Here is a 17792-nt window from a genome sequence, read left to right on the forward strand (position 1 = left end):
TTTTGTCACAATTCTGGCAAATGAGTTTGCCCGCCTGCCTGAGCGCTCCCCGTTTGTACATCCAGACGGATGAGATCAAGCTGAAAGACAGAGCGGTTAGTGTTTTGGATGAAGCCCTGGGGCCGGCCACGTCCACCGCCTTCAGCTGCAGACTCAGGCTGCCGAGCAGCAGATCGCTGCCCTGAGGGATTCCCAAAGGGCGGGCCTAAACTACCCTGGAAGTGGGGTCAACGCCGCTACTAGCAATCCTCTTCATTGCGTAAGCCACCTCATCACACACTTGCAGTACGCATGACTTAGTTCGTTGCTGGAGGAAGGTAGCACAAAAACAGTTTTGAACTTTGAACGAGTGCTTGTGTGTGTGTGTTGCGGGGCGTTTTCAGTCTCAGGAGGATCGGGACACGCGACGGTTTCATCTGAAAATCGCTGAGCTCAGCGCAGTCATCAGGAACCTGGAGGATCGAAACGCCCTGCTTTCTGAAGAGCGCAATGAACTGGTAATTTATTGACGGCACGCTTGAAGGTTTGCGCTACGTTTGATGCGCGCCATCCAGCGAGGCACCCATTGCGCTTGCTTATTAGTTGAGCGGCGCGTCGAGTCGGTTGCCTGGTAGATGTCTTTTATTGGGAGCCAAAGCCACGATTCCGTTCAAACCGATGCAAAAGGAATGGATACGTTCTGGCCCGCGTGTTGTGCGTCTTTCACATCCCGCACTTCATGCTTGCAGCTAAAGCGACTGAGAGAAACAGAAAGCCAGTTTCTGCCACTCCTGTACAAAAACAAACGCCTGAGCAGGAAGAATGAAGAACTCTCGCTGGTGCTGTGTCGCCTTGAAAACAAAGTGCGCTTTGTCACCCAGGAGAACGAGGAGATGGCAAGCTTGGTAAGTCGACGCGGACAACGGCGGCGTGCCAACAGAGTCCACTGCATTTGTGTTCCACAGAGAAGGCCTAGTTCGCTCAATGACCTGGACCGCGGTTGCGGCCAGCAGGACGGTGAAATGGAGTTCCTTCAAGTTGTGGAGCAGCGGCACATCATCGACGACTTGTCCAAGGTCTTCAGGCAGGCGACTCGGTGCACGTACGGCAGCGCCACGCTCGCTCGCTGTCGCCAGGAAACCTTTTCCGTCCAAAGCTTGGCCGGCGGCCGCCATCCAAAAAATTGGCCCCTTAAATTCCGACCTTTCAAGCAGGAGCATTGTGCGCACGCGTTTGAACACGCTTTAGACTTGTTTTGCCGTTTTCAGCAGCTCAAAGCTCCCGTTTTGTCAGCGCCTTTGCCACTCGCTGTGCGCTGAAAACGACGGACTTGCCCGGCTGCTCAGCCCGTCAACCATGAGCCGCGAGCGCGACATCATTGTCCGTAGGCAGCTAGTGGCAAAATGCACCCTGTTAGAGTTGCGCTCGCTCCAACTTATTTTGCAAGAACCACACGGGAGACAAGTAAGTTCTTTTGGACACCTGCAGGTGGAGAGTCCATCCGTTGTACGAATGAAGTCTGACTCTCGGCTCCTGCACGAGCATTTCAATTAAGAGAAACAGGGTGGGTGTAAGAGTGGATTGAATAGAGGAAGCCCTTGACCTCTAGTCAAAACATAGCAAGGGGTGTTTTACGACTTTGTGTAGGAAGGGATAAGCGATAGGGATAAATAAGGGATAAATAATATTATTTATTACAGGTTGCAGTCAAAGTCAAAGCAACATAATGATACGATAAAGATAATCTGGAAAACCCTGACACACCCTGTAGTTGTCACTTTTGGAAAAGACGAGCGTCCCTCCAATCATCGCCGGTGACGTGTTTTTCAGGCTCTGGAGACAGGAGCTCATGTCAGAAATGTCATTGTGAGTCGCGTTTGTTTCTGCGCCGGAGCCGTTCGTTCCCTTTGCATCCAAAGAATCTCAAAGGCGGATTATTTGTGTCGACAGGAGAGAGATTTGCTGCTACGATACCGACGTCGAGAATCTCTGAGGAGGAACAAAGCGTGAGGTCCTGCAAGGTGAGTCTGTTTGTTTGCGGCTGCTTGGTGTTGCGCAAGATGAAATGGCCTTTTTCTCGCTATCGTTCCTATCGTCGATTCATCGTGAGGTGTCGCTTCAGTTTGTTCAGAGAGATGTTTGCTTCCGCGCCCGCAGGTCATCGAAACATTTTACGGCTACGACGAAGACGTGTTGGTGGACTCGGACGGATCGTCCTTGTCTTTTCACACCGACAGAACCCCCGACACGGAACCCGAAGAGGTAGCCCGCCATTTCTGCCAGCGTATTGGCACCAAACATTCCTCTTCAGCCTGGAATCGGACTCGTCTTTGCGTCGCGGGTGCTTTGTCGCCGGTCTGACTGATTCTGGTACTAGTGCTGTGTTGCATTGGTGTGTGCATGAAGAGGCGGAGCTTCGCTACCGCCAGCTGACGCAAGAATATCAAGCGCTGCAACGAGCCTACGCTCTGCTAGCCCAGACCAGCGAAGGGGACTACGACGCCGAGAAGGAGATCAAGGTGGCGCCCCTTCCCGCAACCCCCGGCCGGGTCGCAGCCTCCCCGTTCTCACCCAGCCTCGGGTGTTCTCTGGTCTGAAAGGAGGAGGAGGAGCCTCCCTCCTCCTCCTTTCAGACCAGAGAAAAGCTGATGGTAGAAATGGGTCACTATCAAAGCAGAGTAGCAGATCTGGAGTCAGCGCTGAAGCAACAAGGACAGGTAAGCTCATCAATGAGCACACCTTTTTCTCAGACAAAATAGCTACTTTCTTCAGTCACTCATTCGTCTGGCATTACTGGACCAACCCCCCCCCCGAATGTGGCTGGGAAAATGCGGAGAAAAGCAAATGTCATTTTCCAGTCAACCAAAGAATTTGTGGATGAAAATGACACAACATTCCAAAGCTGTCCACGCGTTTGTCTCTTCTAGAATGTCAAGTGGGTGGAGGAGAAGCAGCTGCTGCGTCAGAGCAATCAGCAGTTGGCCGAAAAGGTGACGGAAAGAAAGGCGCTGGGCGGAGTCGCTTGGCGTCACACCCGTCGGGAAGCCCCGCAGATGAGGTCTGACTGTCTTTTCAGGTCAGGCGGATGGAGGCGGAAGAAGCGCGTCTGAAAGAGCACATCCAGGATATCCGAGACCAAAACGAACTGCTTGAGTTCCGCATCCTGGAGCTGGAGGTGGGAAGACTCGCACAAGCGTGTTGAGGCCAGAGATGTGACGGACGGACGGACGGACGGATGCATGCCTCTGCCTTTCAGGAGAGGGAGTGGCGCTCCCCCGTCTTGAAGTTTCTGCAAGTCCGTTTCCCAGACGGCCTCAGCCCTTTGCAGATCTACTGCGAGGCCGAGGGCGTGAGCGTACGTAAGGCGTCCCTCGCAACCCTAACCTTAACCCGAGGTCCCAGAACACCTTACATTGCTCCTTGCGCCTTTCCCCCGGACATCAACATCAGTGATCTGATGAAGAAGCTGGACATCCTGGGCTATAAAGCGAGCCCTGATGTGCGAGTTGAGGGAGCGCGACGCTTGCATCCTCCAAGAGAGAATGGATCTGCTGCACAGCGCGCAACAGGTAAGGGCCCAAAGCCAGCCCGCCACTTACTTGCACGCTTACAAAGAGCTGAAAGAATTCATTGAAGCTCAGAAGAGACAAATCAAACAATTGGAGGAGAAGTTTCTGTTTCTCTTTCTATTCTTCTCCTTGGCCTTCATTCTGTGGCCCTAACACCAGCTGGTGAGTGAGCTCCATCGGCACCGCACTCGACACCTCCGATACACTGCCAGCCGGTCTCAGACGTTGGCAGACGCTCCGATGCCAACGTATACCCCCCGCCACGGTGACAGAGGCACCGCGTCACACCGGCGCTCATCCAATCAGAAGGCAGGAAAAGCAAATTCACATGCAGGGCACTTTTGAACCAGAAAAGAGCGCCACAAAAAACGGTTGTTGCCCCAAACGCGCACTAAAAAGGGTCAGAATAACAAGAGTCCCACTGGCCAGCCGGGGCCACCCGTCCAGCTGTTTCTTCAGCTGTTGTGCGTGTTGGCTTCACTTGAGTTCAATTTGGTATTTTGGTCAAAAGCGCATGTGGTGAAATTCCACAAAGTAGGATGGGCAAACACATTTCTTTAAACTATGAGTGTCAATTGGGCTCTCGAAATGGCAGGGAAAAGATGCACAGCAAAACGAAAATACGTAGATGAACACAGGACGTTTTAATCAGAGTGGGAAAGTTTCTATTTTTTGTTGAACGTGATGGCAAACCATTCTGCCTGATATGTCAGACCTCAGCGCATTTCAAAGATTCAAATCTTCAGCGCCATGCACTTCAGCTCACTCCATGCTAACATTGATCAGGCGTCGAACCCGCAACATCATGCTTAAGAGGTGGCCATGCTAACCAGTGCGCCATTATGTCAACGCATAATAACTAAGTCTACTGATCAAAACAGCGGTTACTATATGACGTCGCTACGTCGTGGTCACGTGACGCAGACAAGACGTCAATGGACGTGGGCAGAGTTAACTTGTTTAAAAGGGAGTGGGCAGAAGAAATATTTAATTTATTTAAATCTATTTTGAGTGCACACCATTATGCCAATGCATAACAACTGTAAATCTACTAAACAAAACAGCGGTTGCTATATGACATCTGCCACGTCGTGGTCACGTGACATACGTGACGTCGATGGGCGTAACTTTCGCCAGAATTCAAATCCGCGGGGAGAGTTAACTTGTTTAAAAGAGAGTGGGCAGAAGAATTATTTAATTTATTTAAATCTATTTGGTGTGTGCGCCATTATGTCAATGCATAACAACTGTAAGTCTACTAAACAAAACAGCGGTTGCTATATGACGTTTGCCACGTCGTGGTCACGTGACGCGGACGTGACGTCGACGCCTACTTTACATCCCACCGATCACAGGACCCCTCGGCTGCATAACCGTGCCCCCTTCCCAACCAATCGGATTTGCTATACGCGAAAACGACGCCAATGGAAAGAGCTTCCGCCCAAATTTAAATCCGTGGGCGTGGCTCGCAGCAGGAAGTAGGAAAATGGCGGCGATGTTGACAAAGACACAGCGGATGGTAACATACGACTAACAAGAGAAATATTTTTATTTTCTGCTTGCAACTGGACCGTCCAGAGCGTACACGGTAAGTACAACTCATCGTTTTTAAAAAGAAGTACTTTTGTTGCCCTGAAAAGCGAGTGAGCGTGGCGTTTGTGGGGGACGTCGAATTTCGACGATTCTTTCTGGTCAACGGTTGTAAATGATTGTGTTGATTAAAAAAGAAAACTTGATGTAACTCTACTTTTAACTGCCGTTTCAGCTAGATTTGGAATTGCATCACATCCAATTTTGCCTAGAGCGTACACGGTAAGTAACACTCGTTGTGTTTAAGGAGATTTACGTTTGTAATAGCAGAAGTGTAGCCGCGTTGCGTTGTACGTGTGAATGTTGGTCCAGGCGAAATGTTAATGTTTAATTTCATTCCTTTAGGTTCCACGGTGTTTGTTGGCTGCAAGTTTTCCACTGCAAGAAGAGGCTCATATCATTGACCAGGAGCGAGCTACAATGGTGAGTAGCCATAACATTTATGTTAAACACTTCCTATTTCATGTCTAACAGTACTTGATTTAACAAATAACCATAAATAAATACAGTGTGGGCACTGAAGTTAACATATGTGATTATACTGCCTAATCTGTCACCGAGTAGATTGTTGCAAAGTAATATAAGATCCAAAGTTGTAATTCAGAATAGTTTTCAAAAGAAGGCCATTAGAATTATATACAAGTCTGATTACCCTGAACAAGCTATTAATTAAATCACAAATTCTTCAATTCAAAGATTTGGTAGATTATCAGACAAATAATGTCTAACAGTAATTGATTTAACACATCACGATAAGTAGATTGAGTGTGGGCACTCTCAAGTTAACATATGTGATTATACTGCCTAATCTGTTACAGAGTATGTTGTTGCCAAGTAATGTAGAATAGATCCAAAGTAGTAATCCAGAATAGTTTTGAAGAGGCCATTAGAATGATAAACAAATCTGATTACCTTGAACATAATAACAAGCTAAGTGTTTAATATGTCCTATGAAGTCAAAATTGGGCACCATCATATGGTGAAATTTGGAATTGCATCACATCCAATTTTGCCTGGGAACAAACAGATTACATAAATCTTAGTTTTGAATAAGCCACTCCTTCTCAAACAAGTAAACTCTGCCCATTTTGCGCAGTAGATGTTCTTTTAATATCTAGTATTTATACAAAGTCATAATTTAAATTGCTTTCAACCTTCATTCATCGGTTCAACCAACATTACTCGCTCTTATTACCAACTTGTATTGATTTAACTAAGCGTTTAATACTTCCTATCAGGTCTCAAATCGAGATTTGGCAAAATACAATTTCAGCAAATCCAATTTTGCCAGGGAACAAAAATAGATTAAATAAACTAAATAAGTCCTCTTCCCATTAAATAAATCAGAAAAGTCTGTCTTGTAACCAGTCCTCTTCAAACAAGTAAAGTCTGCCCATTTTGTGCCGTAGATTTTGTGTCTATGCCTAGTATTTAAACAAAATCATAATTTAAACGACTTCTTTCCTTCATTCACTTTGGAAATTTGGAATTGCAGCAAATCGAATTTTGCCAGGGAACAAAAATAGATCAATTAAACTAAATAAGTCTTCTTCCCATTAAATAAATTAAAAAAGTCTGTCTTGTAACCAGTCCTTTTCAAACAAGTAAAGTCTGCCCATTTTGTGCCGTCGATTTTGTGTTTATGCCTAGTATTTATACAAAATCATAATTTAAAGGACTTCATTCCTTCATTCACTTTGGAAATTTGGAATTGCAGCACATCAAATTTTGCCTGGGAAGAAAAGTAGATTAAATAAATTTAATAAGTCTTACTACTTCCCATTAAATAAATTAAATACGTCTTACTTGTTTCCACTCCTTTTCAAAACAGTAGTTTAAAACGAGGGCCCTTCACTCAATCTTTAACCTCAACCCCGCACGTTGTGTTGTATCTGTGAATGTTGGTTGTGGCCAAATGATAGTTTTCTTTCATTCGTTTAGGTTCCAAGAAAACTTGATGTAACTCTACTTTTAACTGCCGTTTCAGATAAGCGGGTATTACGTCGCAGTCATGTGCCGCGGATATGACGTAATTGCCCGAACCTCCGCCAAAATTCAAATCTGTTGGCGCGATGGCCGTGAGCCACTGAGCAGCGACGATTATCAACGGAAATATCTTTATTTTCTGCTTGCAACTGGACCGTCTAGAGCGTACACGGTAAGTAACACTCATTGTGTTTAAGGAGATTTACGTTTGTAATAGCAGAAGTGTAGCCGCGTTGCGTTGTACGTGTGAAAATTGGTCGAGGCGAAATGTTAATGTTTAATTTCATTCCTTTAGGTTCCACGGTGTTTGTTGGCTGCAAGTTTTCCACTGCAAGAAGAGGCTCGTATCATTGACCAGGAGCGAGCTACAATGGTGAGTAGCCATAACATTTATGTTAAACACTTCCTATTTCATGTGTAACAGTACTTGATTTAACAAATAACCATAAATAAATACAGTGTGGGCACTGAAGTTAACATATGTGATTATACTGCCTAATCTGTCACCGAGTAGATTGTTGCAAAGTAATATAAGATCCAAAGTTGTAATTCAGAATAGTTTTCAAAAGAAGGCCATTAGAATTATATACAAGTCTGATTACCCTGAACAAGCTATTAATTAAATCACAAATTCTTCAATTCAAAGATTTGGTAGATTATCAGACAAATAATGTCTAACAGTAATTGATTTAACACATCACGATAAGTAGATTGAGTGTGGGCACTCTCAAGTTAACATATATGATTATACTGCCTAATCTGTTACAGAGTATGTTGTTGCCAAGTAATGTAGAATAGATCCAAAGTAGTAATCCAGAATAGTTTTGAAGAGGCCATTAGAATAATAAACAAATCTGATTACCTTGAACATAATAACAAGCTAAGTGTTTAATATGTCCTATGAAGTCAAAATTGGGCACCATCATGTGGTGAAATTTGGAATTGCATCACATCCAATTTTGCCTGGGAACAAACAGATTAAATAAATCTTAGTTTTGAATAAGCCACTCCTTCTCAAACAAGTAAACTCTGCCCATTTCGCGCAGTAGATGTTCTGTTAATATCTAGTATTTATACAAAGTCATAATTTAAATTGCTTTCAACCTTCATTCATCGGTTCAACCAACATTACTCGCTCTTATTACCAACTTGTATTGATTTAACTAAGCGTTTAATACTTCCTATCAGGTCTCAAGGCAAGATTTGGCAAAATACAGTTTCAGCAAATCCAATTTTGCCAGGGAACAAAAATAGATTAAATAAACTAAATAAGTCTTCTTCCCATTAAATAAATCAGAAAAGTCTGTCTTGTAACCAGTCCTCTTCAAACAAGTAAAGTCTGCCCATTTTGTGCCGTAGATTTTGTGTCTATGCCTAGTATTTAAACAAAATCATAATTTAAACGACTTCTTTCCTTCATTCACTTTGGAAATTTGGAATTGCAGCAAATCGAATTTTGCCAGGGAACAAAAATAGATCAATTAAACTAAATAAGTCTTCTTCCCATTAAATAAATTAAAAAAGTCTGTCTTGTAACCAGTCCTTTTCAAACAAGTAAAGTCTGCCCATTTTGTGCCGTCGATTTTGTGTTAATGCCTAGTATTTATACAAAATCATAATTTAAAGGACTTCATTCCTTCATTCACTTTGGAAATTTGGAATTGCAGCACATCAAATTTTGCCTGGGAAGAAAAGTAGATTAAATAAATTTAATAAGTCTTACTACTTCCCATTAAATAAATTAAATACGTCTTACTTGTTCCCACTCCTTTTCAAAACAGTAGTTTAAAACGAGGGCCCTTCACTCAATCTTTAACCTCAACCCCGCACGTTGTGTTGTATCTGTGAATGTTGGTTGTGGCCAAATGATAGTTTTCTTTCATTCGTTTAGGTTCCAAGAAAACTTGATGTAACTCTACTATTAACTGCCGTTTCAGATAAGCGGGTATTACGTCGCAGTCATGTGCCGCGGATATGACGTAATTGCCCGAACCTCCGCCAAAATTCAAATCTGTTGGCGCGATGGCCGTGAGCCACTGAGCAGCGACGATTATCAACGGAAATATCTTTATTTTCTGCTTGCAACTGGACCGTCTAGAGCGTACACGGTAAGTAACACTCATTGTGTTTAAGGAGATTTACGTTTGTAATAGCAGAAGTGTAGCCGCGTTGCGTTGTACGTGTGAAAATTGGTCGAGGCGAAATGTTAATGTTTAATTTCATTCCTTTAGGTTCCACGGTGTTTGTTGGCTGCAAGTTTTCCACTGCAAGAAGAGGCTCGTATCATTGACCAGGAGCGAGCTACAATGGTGAGTAGCCATAACATTTATGTTAAACACTTCCTATTTCATGTCTAACAGTACTTGATTTAACAAATAACCATAAATAAATACGGTGTGGGCACTGAAGTTAACATATGTGATTATACTGCCTAATCTGTCACCGAGTAGATTGTTGCAAAGTAATATAAGATCCAAAGTTGTAATTCAGAATAGTTTTCAAAAGAAGGCCATTAGAATTATATACAAGTCTGATTACCCTGAACATAACAACAAGCTATTAATTAAATCACAAATTCTTCAATTCAAAGATTTGGTAGATTATCAGACAAATAATGTCTAACAGTAATTGATTTAACACATCACGATAAGTAGATTGAGTGTGGACACTCTCAAGTTAACATATATGATTATACTGCCTAATCTGTTACAGAGTATGTTGTTGCCAAGTAATGTAGAATAGATCCAAAGTAGTAATCCAGAATAGTTTTGAAGAGGCCATTAGAATAATAAACAAATCTGATTACCTTGAACATAATAACAAGCTAAGTGTTTAATATGTCCTATGAAGTCAAAATTGGGCACCATCATGTGGTGAAATTTGGAATTGCATCACATCCAATTTTGCCTGGGAACAAACAGATTAAATAAATCTTAGTTTTGAATAAGCCACTCCTTCTCAAACAAGTAAACTCTGCCCATTTCGCGCAGTAGATGTTCTGTTAATATCTAGTATTTATACAAAGTCATAATTTAAATTGCTTTCAACCTTCATTCATCGGTTCAACCAACATTACTCGCTCTTATTACCAACTTGTATTGATTTAACTAAGCGTTTAATACTTCCTATCAGGTCTCAAGGCAAGATTTGGCAAAATACAATTTCAGCAAATCCAATTTTGCCAGGGAACAAAAATAGATTAAATAAACTAAATAAGTCTTCTTCCCATTAAATAAATCAGAAAAGTCTGTCTTGTAACCAGTCCTCTTCAAACAAGTAAAGTCTGCCCATTTTGTGCCGTAGATTTTGTGTCTATGCCTAGTATTTAAACAAAATCATAATTTAAACGACTTCTTTCCTTCATTCACTTTGGAAATTTGGAATTGCAGCAAATCGAATTTTGCCAGGGAACAAAAATAGATCAATTAAACTAAATAAGTCTTCTTCCCATTAAATAAATTAAAAAAGTCTGTCTTGTAACCAGTCCTTTTCAAACAAGTAAAGTCTGCCCATTTTGTGCCGTCGATTTTGTGTTAATGCCTAGTATTTACACAAAATCATAATTTAAAGGACTTCATTCCTTCATTCACTTTGGAAATTTGGAATTGCAGCACATCAAATTTTGCCTGGGAAGAAAAGTAGATTAAATAAATTTAATAAGTCTTACTACTTCCCATTAAATAAATTAAATACGTCTTACTTGTTCCCACTCCTTTTCAAAAAAGTAGTTTAAAACGAGGTCCCTTCACTCAACCTAAAAACCCTATTTATTCACCTTCTAGGCTAAGTGTTAAAGGCTAAGTGTTAAAGGCTAAGTGTTAAAGGCTAAGTGTTAGAGGCTAAGTGCCAGAGGCTAGGCGCCAGAGGCGAGTTTTTGCGGGCAGAAGTTTTAGTGGGGTTAGTGTGAATACAATCCAAAAGAATACAACAGAATACAATACAATAGAATATAATACATAGATTAAATTCAATAGCTCTTACTACTTCCCATTAAATAAATTAAATACGTCTTACTTGTTCCCAATCCTTTTCAAAAAAGTAGTTTAAAACGAGGGCCCTTCACTCAACCTTTAACCTCAACCCCGCACGTCACATTGTGTTGTATCTGTGAATGTTGGTTGTGGCCAAATGATAGTTTTCTTTCATTCGTTTAGGTTCCACGGTGTTTGTTGGCTATGTTTTCCACTGTCAGAAGGATGAAAATACAAAGTACAACGCTTGGACGTGGGCGAAGACGTCACTGGTGAGTCCTTCCTTCCTATTTATTTACCTTCTAGATGCTAGAGGCTAAGTGTTAGAGGCTAAGTGTTAGAGGCTAAGTGTTAGAGGCTAAGTGTTAAAGGCAACACAATACGAACAACACAACACAATACGAATAACTCAACACAATATGAACAACACAATATGAACAACACAACACAATACGAACAACACAACACATTACGAACAACACAACACAATACGAACAACACAACGATACTGCACTGAACAACACGATACCGCACTGAGAAACACGATACCGCACTGAACAACACGATACCGCACTGAACAACACCATGCCGCACTGAACACCATGCCACACTGAACAACACCATCCCGCACTGAACAACACCATGCCGCACTAAATAACACCATGCCGCACTGAACAACACCATGCCTCACTGAACGACACCATGCCGCACTGAAAGACACCATGCCGCACTGAACGACACCATGCCGCACTGAAAGACACCATCCCGCACTGAACACCATGCCGCACTGAACAACACCATCCTGCACTGAACAACACCATCCCGCACTGAACAACACCATGCCGCACTGAACAACATTATGCCGCACTGAACATTATGCCGCACTGAACAACACCATGCCGCACTGAACAACACCATGCCGCACTGAACAACATTATGCCGCACTGAACAACACCATGCCGCACTGAACAACACCATGCCGCACTGAACAACACCATGCCGCACTGAACAACACCATGCCGCACTGAACAACATTATGCCGCACTGAACAACACCATGCCGCACTGAACAACACCATCCTGCACTGAACAACACCATTCCGCATTGAACACCATGCCGCACTGAACAACACCATCCCGCACTGAACAACACCATCCCGCACTGAACAACACCATGCCGCACTGAACAACATTATGCCGCACTGAACAACATTATGCCGCACTGAACAACACCATGCCGCACTGAACAACACCATGCCGCACTGAACAACACCATGCCGCACTGAACAACATTATAACGCACTGAACAACACCATCCCGCACTGAACAACACCATGCCGCACTAAACAACATTATGCCGCACTGAACAACATTATGCCGAAATGAACAACATTATGCCGCACTGAACAACACCATGCCGCACTGAACAACACCATGCCGCACTGAACAACACCATGCCGCACTGAACAACACCATGCCGCACTGAACAACACCATGCCGCACTGAACAACACGATCCCGCACTGAACAACACCATCCCGCACTGAACAACACCATGCCGCACTGAACAACACCATGCCGCACTGAACAACACCATGCCGCACTGAACAACACCATGCCGCACTGAACAACACCATGCCGCACTGAACAACATTATGCTGCACTGAACAACACCATGCCGCACTGAACAACACCATGCCGCACTGAAAAACATTATGCCGCACTGAACAACACCATGCCGCACTGAACAACACCATGCCGCATTGAACAACACCATGCCGCACTGAACAACACCATCCTGCACTGAACAACACCATCCCGCACTGAACAACACCATGCCGCACTGAACAACACCATGCCGCACTGAACAACACCATGCCTCAATGAACAACACCATCCCGCACTGAACAACATTATGCCGCACTGAACAACATTATGCCGCACTGAACAACATTATGCCGCACTGAACAACATTATGCCGCACTGAACAACATTATGCCGCACTGAACAACATTATGCCGCACTGAACAACACCATGCCGCACTGAACAACACCATGCCGCACTGAACAACACCATGCCGCACTGAACAACACCATGCCGCACTGAACAACACGATCCCGCATTGAACAACACCATGCCGCACTGAACAACACCATCCTGCACTGAACAACACCATCCCGCACTGAACAACACCATGCCGCACTGAACAACATTATGCCGCACTGAACAACATTATGCCGCACTGAACAACACCATGCCGCACTGAACAACACCATGCCGCACTGAACAACACCATGCCGCACTGAACAACACCATGCCGCACTGAACAACACCATCCCGCACTGAACAACACCACCCCGCACTGAACAACACGATCCCGCATTGAACAACACCATCCCGCACTGAACAGCACCATGCCGCACTGAACAGCACCATTCCGCACTGAACAACACCATGCCGCACTGAACAACACCATCCTGCACTGAACAACACCATCCCGCACTGAACAACACCATGCCGCATTGAACAACACCATGCCGCACTGAACAACACCATCCTGCACTGAACAACACCATGCCGCACTGAACAACACCATGCCGCACTGAACAACACCATGCCGCACTGAACAACACTATCCCGCACTGAACAACACCATCCCGCACTGAACAACACCATGCCGCATTGAACAACACCATGCCGCACTGAACAACACCATCCCGCACTGAACAACACCATGCCGCACTGAACAACATTATGGCGCACTGGACAACATTATGCCGCACTGAACAACACCATGCCGCACTGAACAACACCATGCCGCACTGAACAACACCATGCCGCACTGAACAACACCATGCCGCACTGAACAACATTATGCCGCACTGAACAACACCATGCCGCACTGAACAACACCATGCCGCACTGAACAACACGATCCCGCATTGAACAACACCATCCTGCACTGAACAACACCATGCCGCACTGAACAACACCATGCCGCACTGAACAGCACCATTCCGCACTGAACAACACCATGCCGCACTGAACAACACCATCCTGCACTGAACAACACCATCCCGCACTGAACAACACCATGCCGCATTGAACAACACCATGCCGCACTGAACAACACCATCCTGCACTGAACAACACCATGCCGCACTGAACAACACCATGCCGCACTGAACAACACCATGCCGCACTGAACAACATTATGCCGCACTGACGCATTGAACAACACCATGCCGCACTGAACAACACCATCCTGCACTGAACAACACCATCCCGCACTGAACAACACTATGCCGCATTGAACAACACCATGCCGCACTGAACAACACCATCCCGCACTGAACAACACCATGCCGCACTGAACAACATTATGGCGCACTGAACAACACCATGCCGCACTGAACAACACCATGCCGCACTGAACAACACCATGCCGCACTGAACAACACCATGCCGCACTGAACAACACCATGCCGCACTGAACAACATTATGCCGCACTGAACAACACCATGCCGCACTGAACAACACCATGCCGCACTGAACAACACGATCCCGCATTGAACAACACCATCCTGCACTGAACAACACCATGCCGCACTGAACAACACCATGCCGCACTGAACAACACCATTCCGCACTGAACAACACCATGCCGCACTGAACAACACCATCCCGCACTGAACAACACCATCCCGCACTGCACAACACCATGCCGCATTGAACAACACCATGCCGCACTGAACAACACCATCCTGCACTGAACAACACCATGCCGCACTGAACAACACCATGCCGCACTGAACAACACCATGCCGCACTGAACAACATTATGCCGCACTGAACAACATTATGCCGCACTAAACAACATTATGTCGCACTGAACAACACCATGCCGCACTGAACAACACCATGCCGCACTGAACAACATTATGCCGCACTGAACAACACGATCCCGCATTGAACAACACCATCCCGCAGTGAACAACACCATGCCGCATTGAACAACACCATGCCGCACTGAACAACACCATGCTGCACTGAACAACATTATGCTGCACTGAACAACACGATCCTGCATTGAACAACACCATGCCGCACTGAACAACACCATCCTGCACTGAACAACACCATGCCGCACTGAACAACATTATGCCGCACTGAACAACACCATGCCGCACTGAACAACACCATGCCGCACTGAACAACACCATGCCGCACTGAACAACACCATGCCGCAATGAACAACACCATCCCGCACTGAACAACACCATGCCGCATTGAACAACACCATGCCGCATTGAACAACACCATCCCGCACTGAACAACACCACCCCGCACTGAACAACACCATCCCGCATTGAACAACACCATCCCGGACTGAACAACACCATGCTGCACTGAACAACACCATTCCGCACTGAACAACACCATGCCGCACTGAACAACACCATGCCGCACTGAACAACACCATGCCTTACTGAACAACACCATGCCGCACTGAACAACACGACGTCGCACTGAACAACACGACGCCGCACAGAACAACACGACGCCGCACAGAATAACAATACCGCACAGAACAACACAATACCGCACAAACAGTTTTAGATAATATTACGTCGCAGTCATGTGACGCGGACATGACGTCAATAGGCGGAACTCACGGCAAAATTATAATCCGTGGGCGTGGCTTGCAACAGGAAGTAGGAAAGCGGCAATTCTGGCAAACAAGACACAGCGGTTAGTAACACGATGACTAACAAGGCAAATATTTTTGTTTTCAGCTTGCAACTTGACCGTCTAGAGCGTACAAGGTAATTACAACTGTTTTTTTTTAGCGAGGGAGTGTGGCGTTTGGGAGGAATGTCGAACTCGGCGTCTGCTTCCAGCCACAGACGCCAAATTTCGACGATTATTTCGACTGGTCAACGGTTGTAAATTATTGCGTTGACTAAAAACTTTATTTAACTCTACTCTTAACTTTGCCGTTTCAGATATGCGGGTATTACACCGCGGAAATGACGTCAATAGGCTGAACTCTCGCCAAAATTCAAATCTGTGGGCGCAATGGCCTTGAGCGAGACACCGGATACAAACACGACGATTATCAACAGAAATATCTTTATTTTCTGCTTGCAAGTGGACCGTCTAGAGCGTACACGGTAAGTACAACTCATTGTGTTTAAAAAGATTTACGTTTGTGTAGTTTGCGTTGCGTTGTATCTGTGAATGTTGGTTGAGGCTAAATGTTAATGTTTAATTTCATTCCTTTAGGTTCCACGGTGTTTGTTGGCTGTATGTTTTCCACTGCAAGAAGAGGCTCGTATCATTGACCAGCAGGAGCTACAATGGTGAGTACCCCTTTCGTCTTCCATTTATGTTAAACACTTCCTATTTCATGTCTAACAGTACTCGATTTAACAAATAACCATAAATAAATACACTGTGGGCAGTCACGTTAACATATGTGATTATCCTGCCTAATATGTTTATCACAAATATGTCACTAATCACTAATATGTTTATTTGTTTATCACAACACCTTTGGACCTTCAGCAATCGATTATTTCCCTTCATCTACATAGAGACAGAACGATGGTGTCTTAAACATCTCATTCATTTCACCAAATAACTTCACGCAGGTGGATAACGGCCGTCTCGGTCACGCTATGTTGCGTGATGCAGTTTTGAAGAACCAAATGCATTTATTCAATGAATAAGTCAAGCTAGTTCTATGTTTATGATGTTGTAAGTTACGGTACCGATTGAAGTTGAGTTCGAAGCCAGTGGAAAACAGCGCTGCGTTTGTGCTCTCCAGGTACAAATGTTGTGATCTCTGACTGACGACCGGGCGAGACTCGAGTAAGAGATGTCCAAACGAGCTCCGGCAGGGCGGGCCAAGGCGGAGCGAACGGACGCCCTTCAGGCCGCCAATGACGAGCTGAGAACCAAACTGATGGACGTCCAGTTAGAACTTCAGCAGGAGAAGAACAAGGTGAAAACCTCAACAGACAGACACTGCCTGCCTCCCTGCCTGCCTCCCTGCCTGCCTCCCTCCCTCCCTCCCAGTTTTCCCGATGTAGATTAGACATGCGTGTGCCATGACTGTGTCAGCCTACATCAACAAATGCACCGAGGACGTCAGCACCACTAAGAATATCATCACCCGGGGCAACCAACGACCCTGGATGACTGAGGAGGTACGTCAAACGCTACGAGCGCGGAACTCTGCCTTCAAGTCTGGCGACAAGGAGACACTGAGGACAGCGAGAGCCAACTTGAACCGTGCCATCAGGATAGCGAAGCGAGACCGCAGTCGAAAATTTCAGGATCGTTTCCACGACGTCAAAAACATCAGGAGTATGTGGCAAGGCATACGGGCGATTACAGACTACAACTCACTCTCCCCCCCCCCCGGTGGGTGTAGTTGATGCTGACTTTCTAAATGGTCTAAATAACTTCTTTGGGAGGTTCGAGGCACTAAACGGCACTCCAGCAGTTAAAACTGTCCCCCATCAGGAAGAGGAGGTACTCTGCCTTGACTCCGCCGATGTGTTGAAGACCCTGAGGAGAGTCAACCCCTGTAAGGCCCCTGGCCCCGACAACATTCCTGGGCGTGTGTTCAGGGAATGTGCAAGTCATCTGGCTGGGGTCATCACAGACATTTTTAACACCTCGCTGGGCC

Source organism: Syngnathus floridae, chromosome 1 (genome assembly GCF_059516105.1).
Source record: "Syngnathus floridae isolate MCC-2025c chromosome 1, RoL_Sflo_1.0, whole genome shotgun sequence".
In the NCBI taxonomy this organism is placed as follows: domain Eukaryota; kingdom Metazoa; phylum Chordata; class Actinopteri; order Syngnathiformes; family Syngnathidae; genus Syngnathus; species Syngnathus floridae.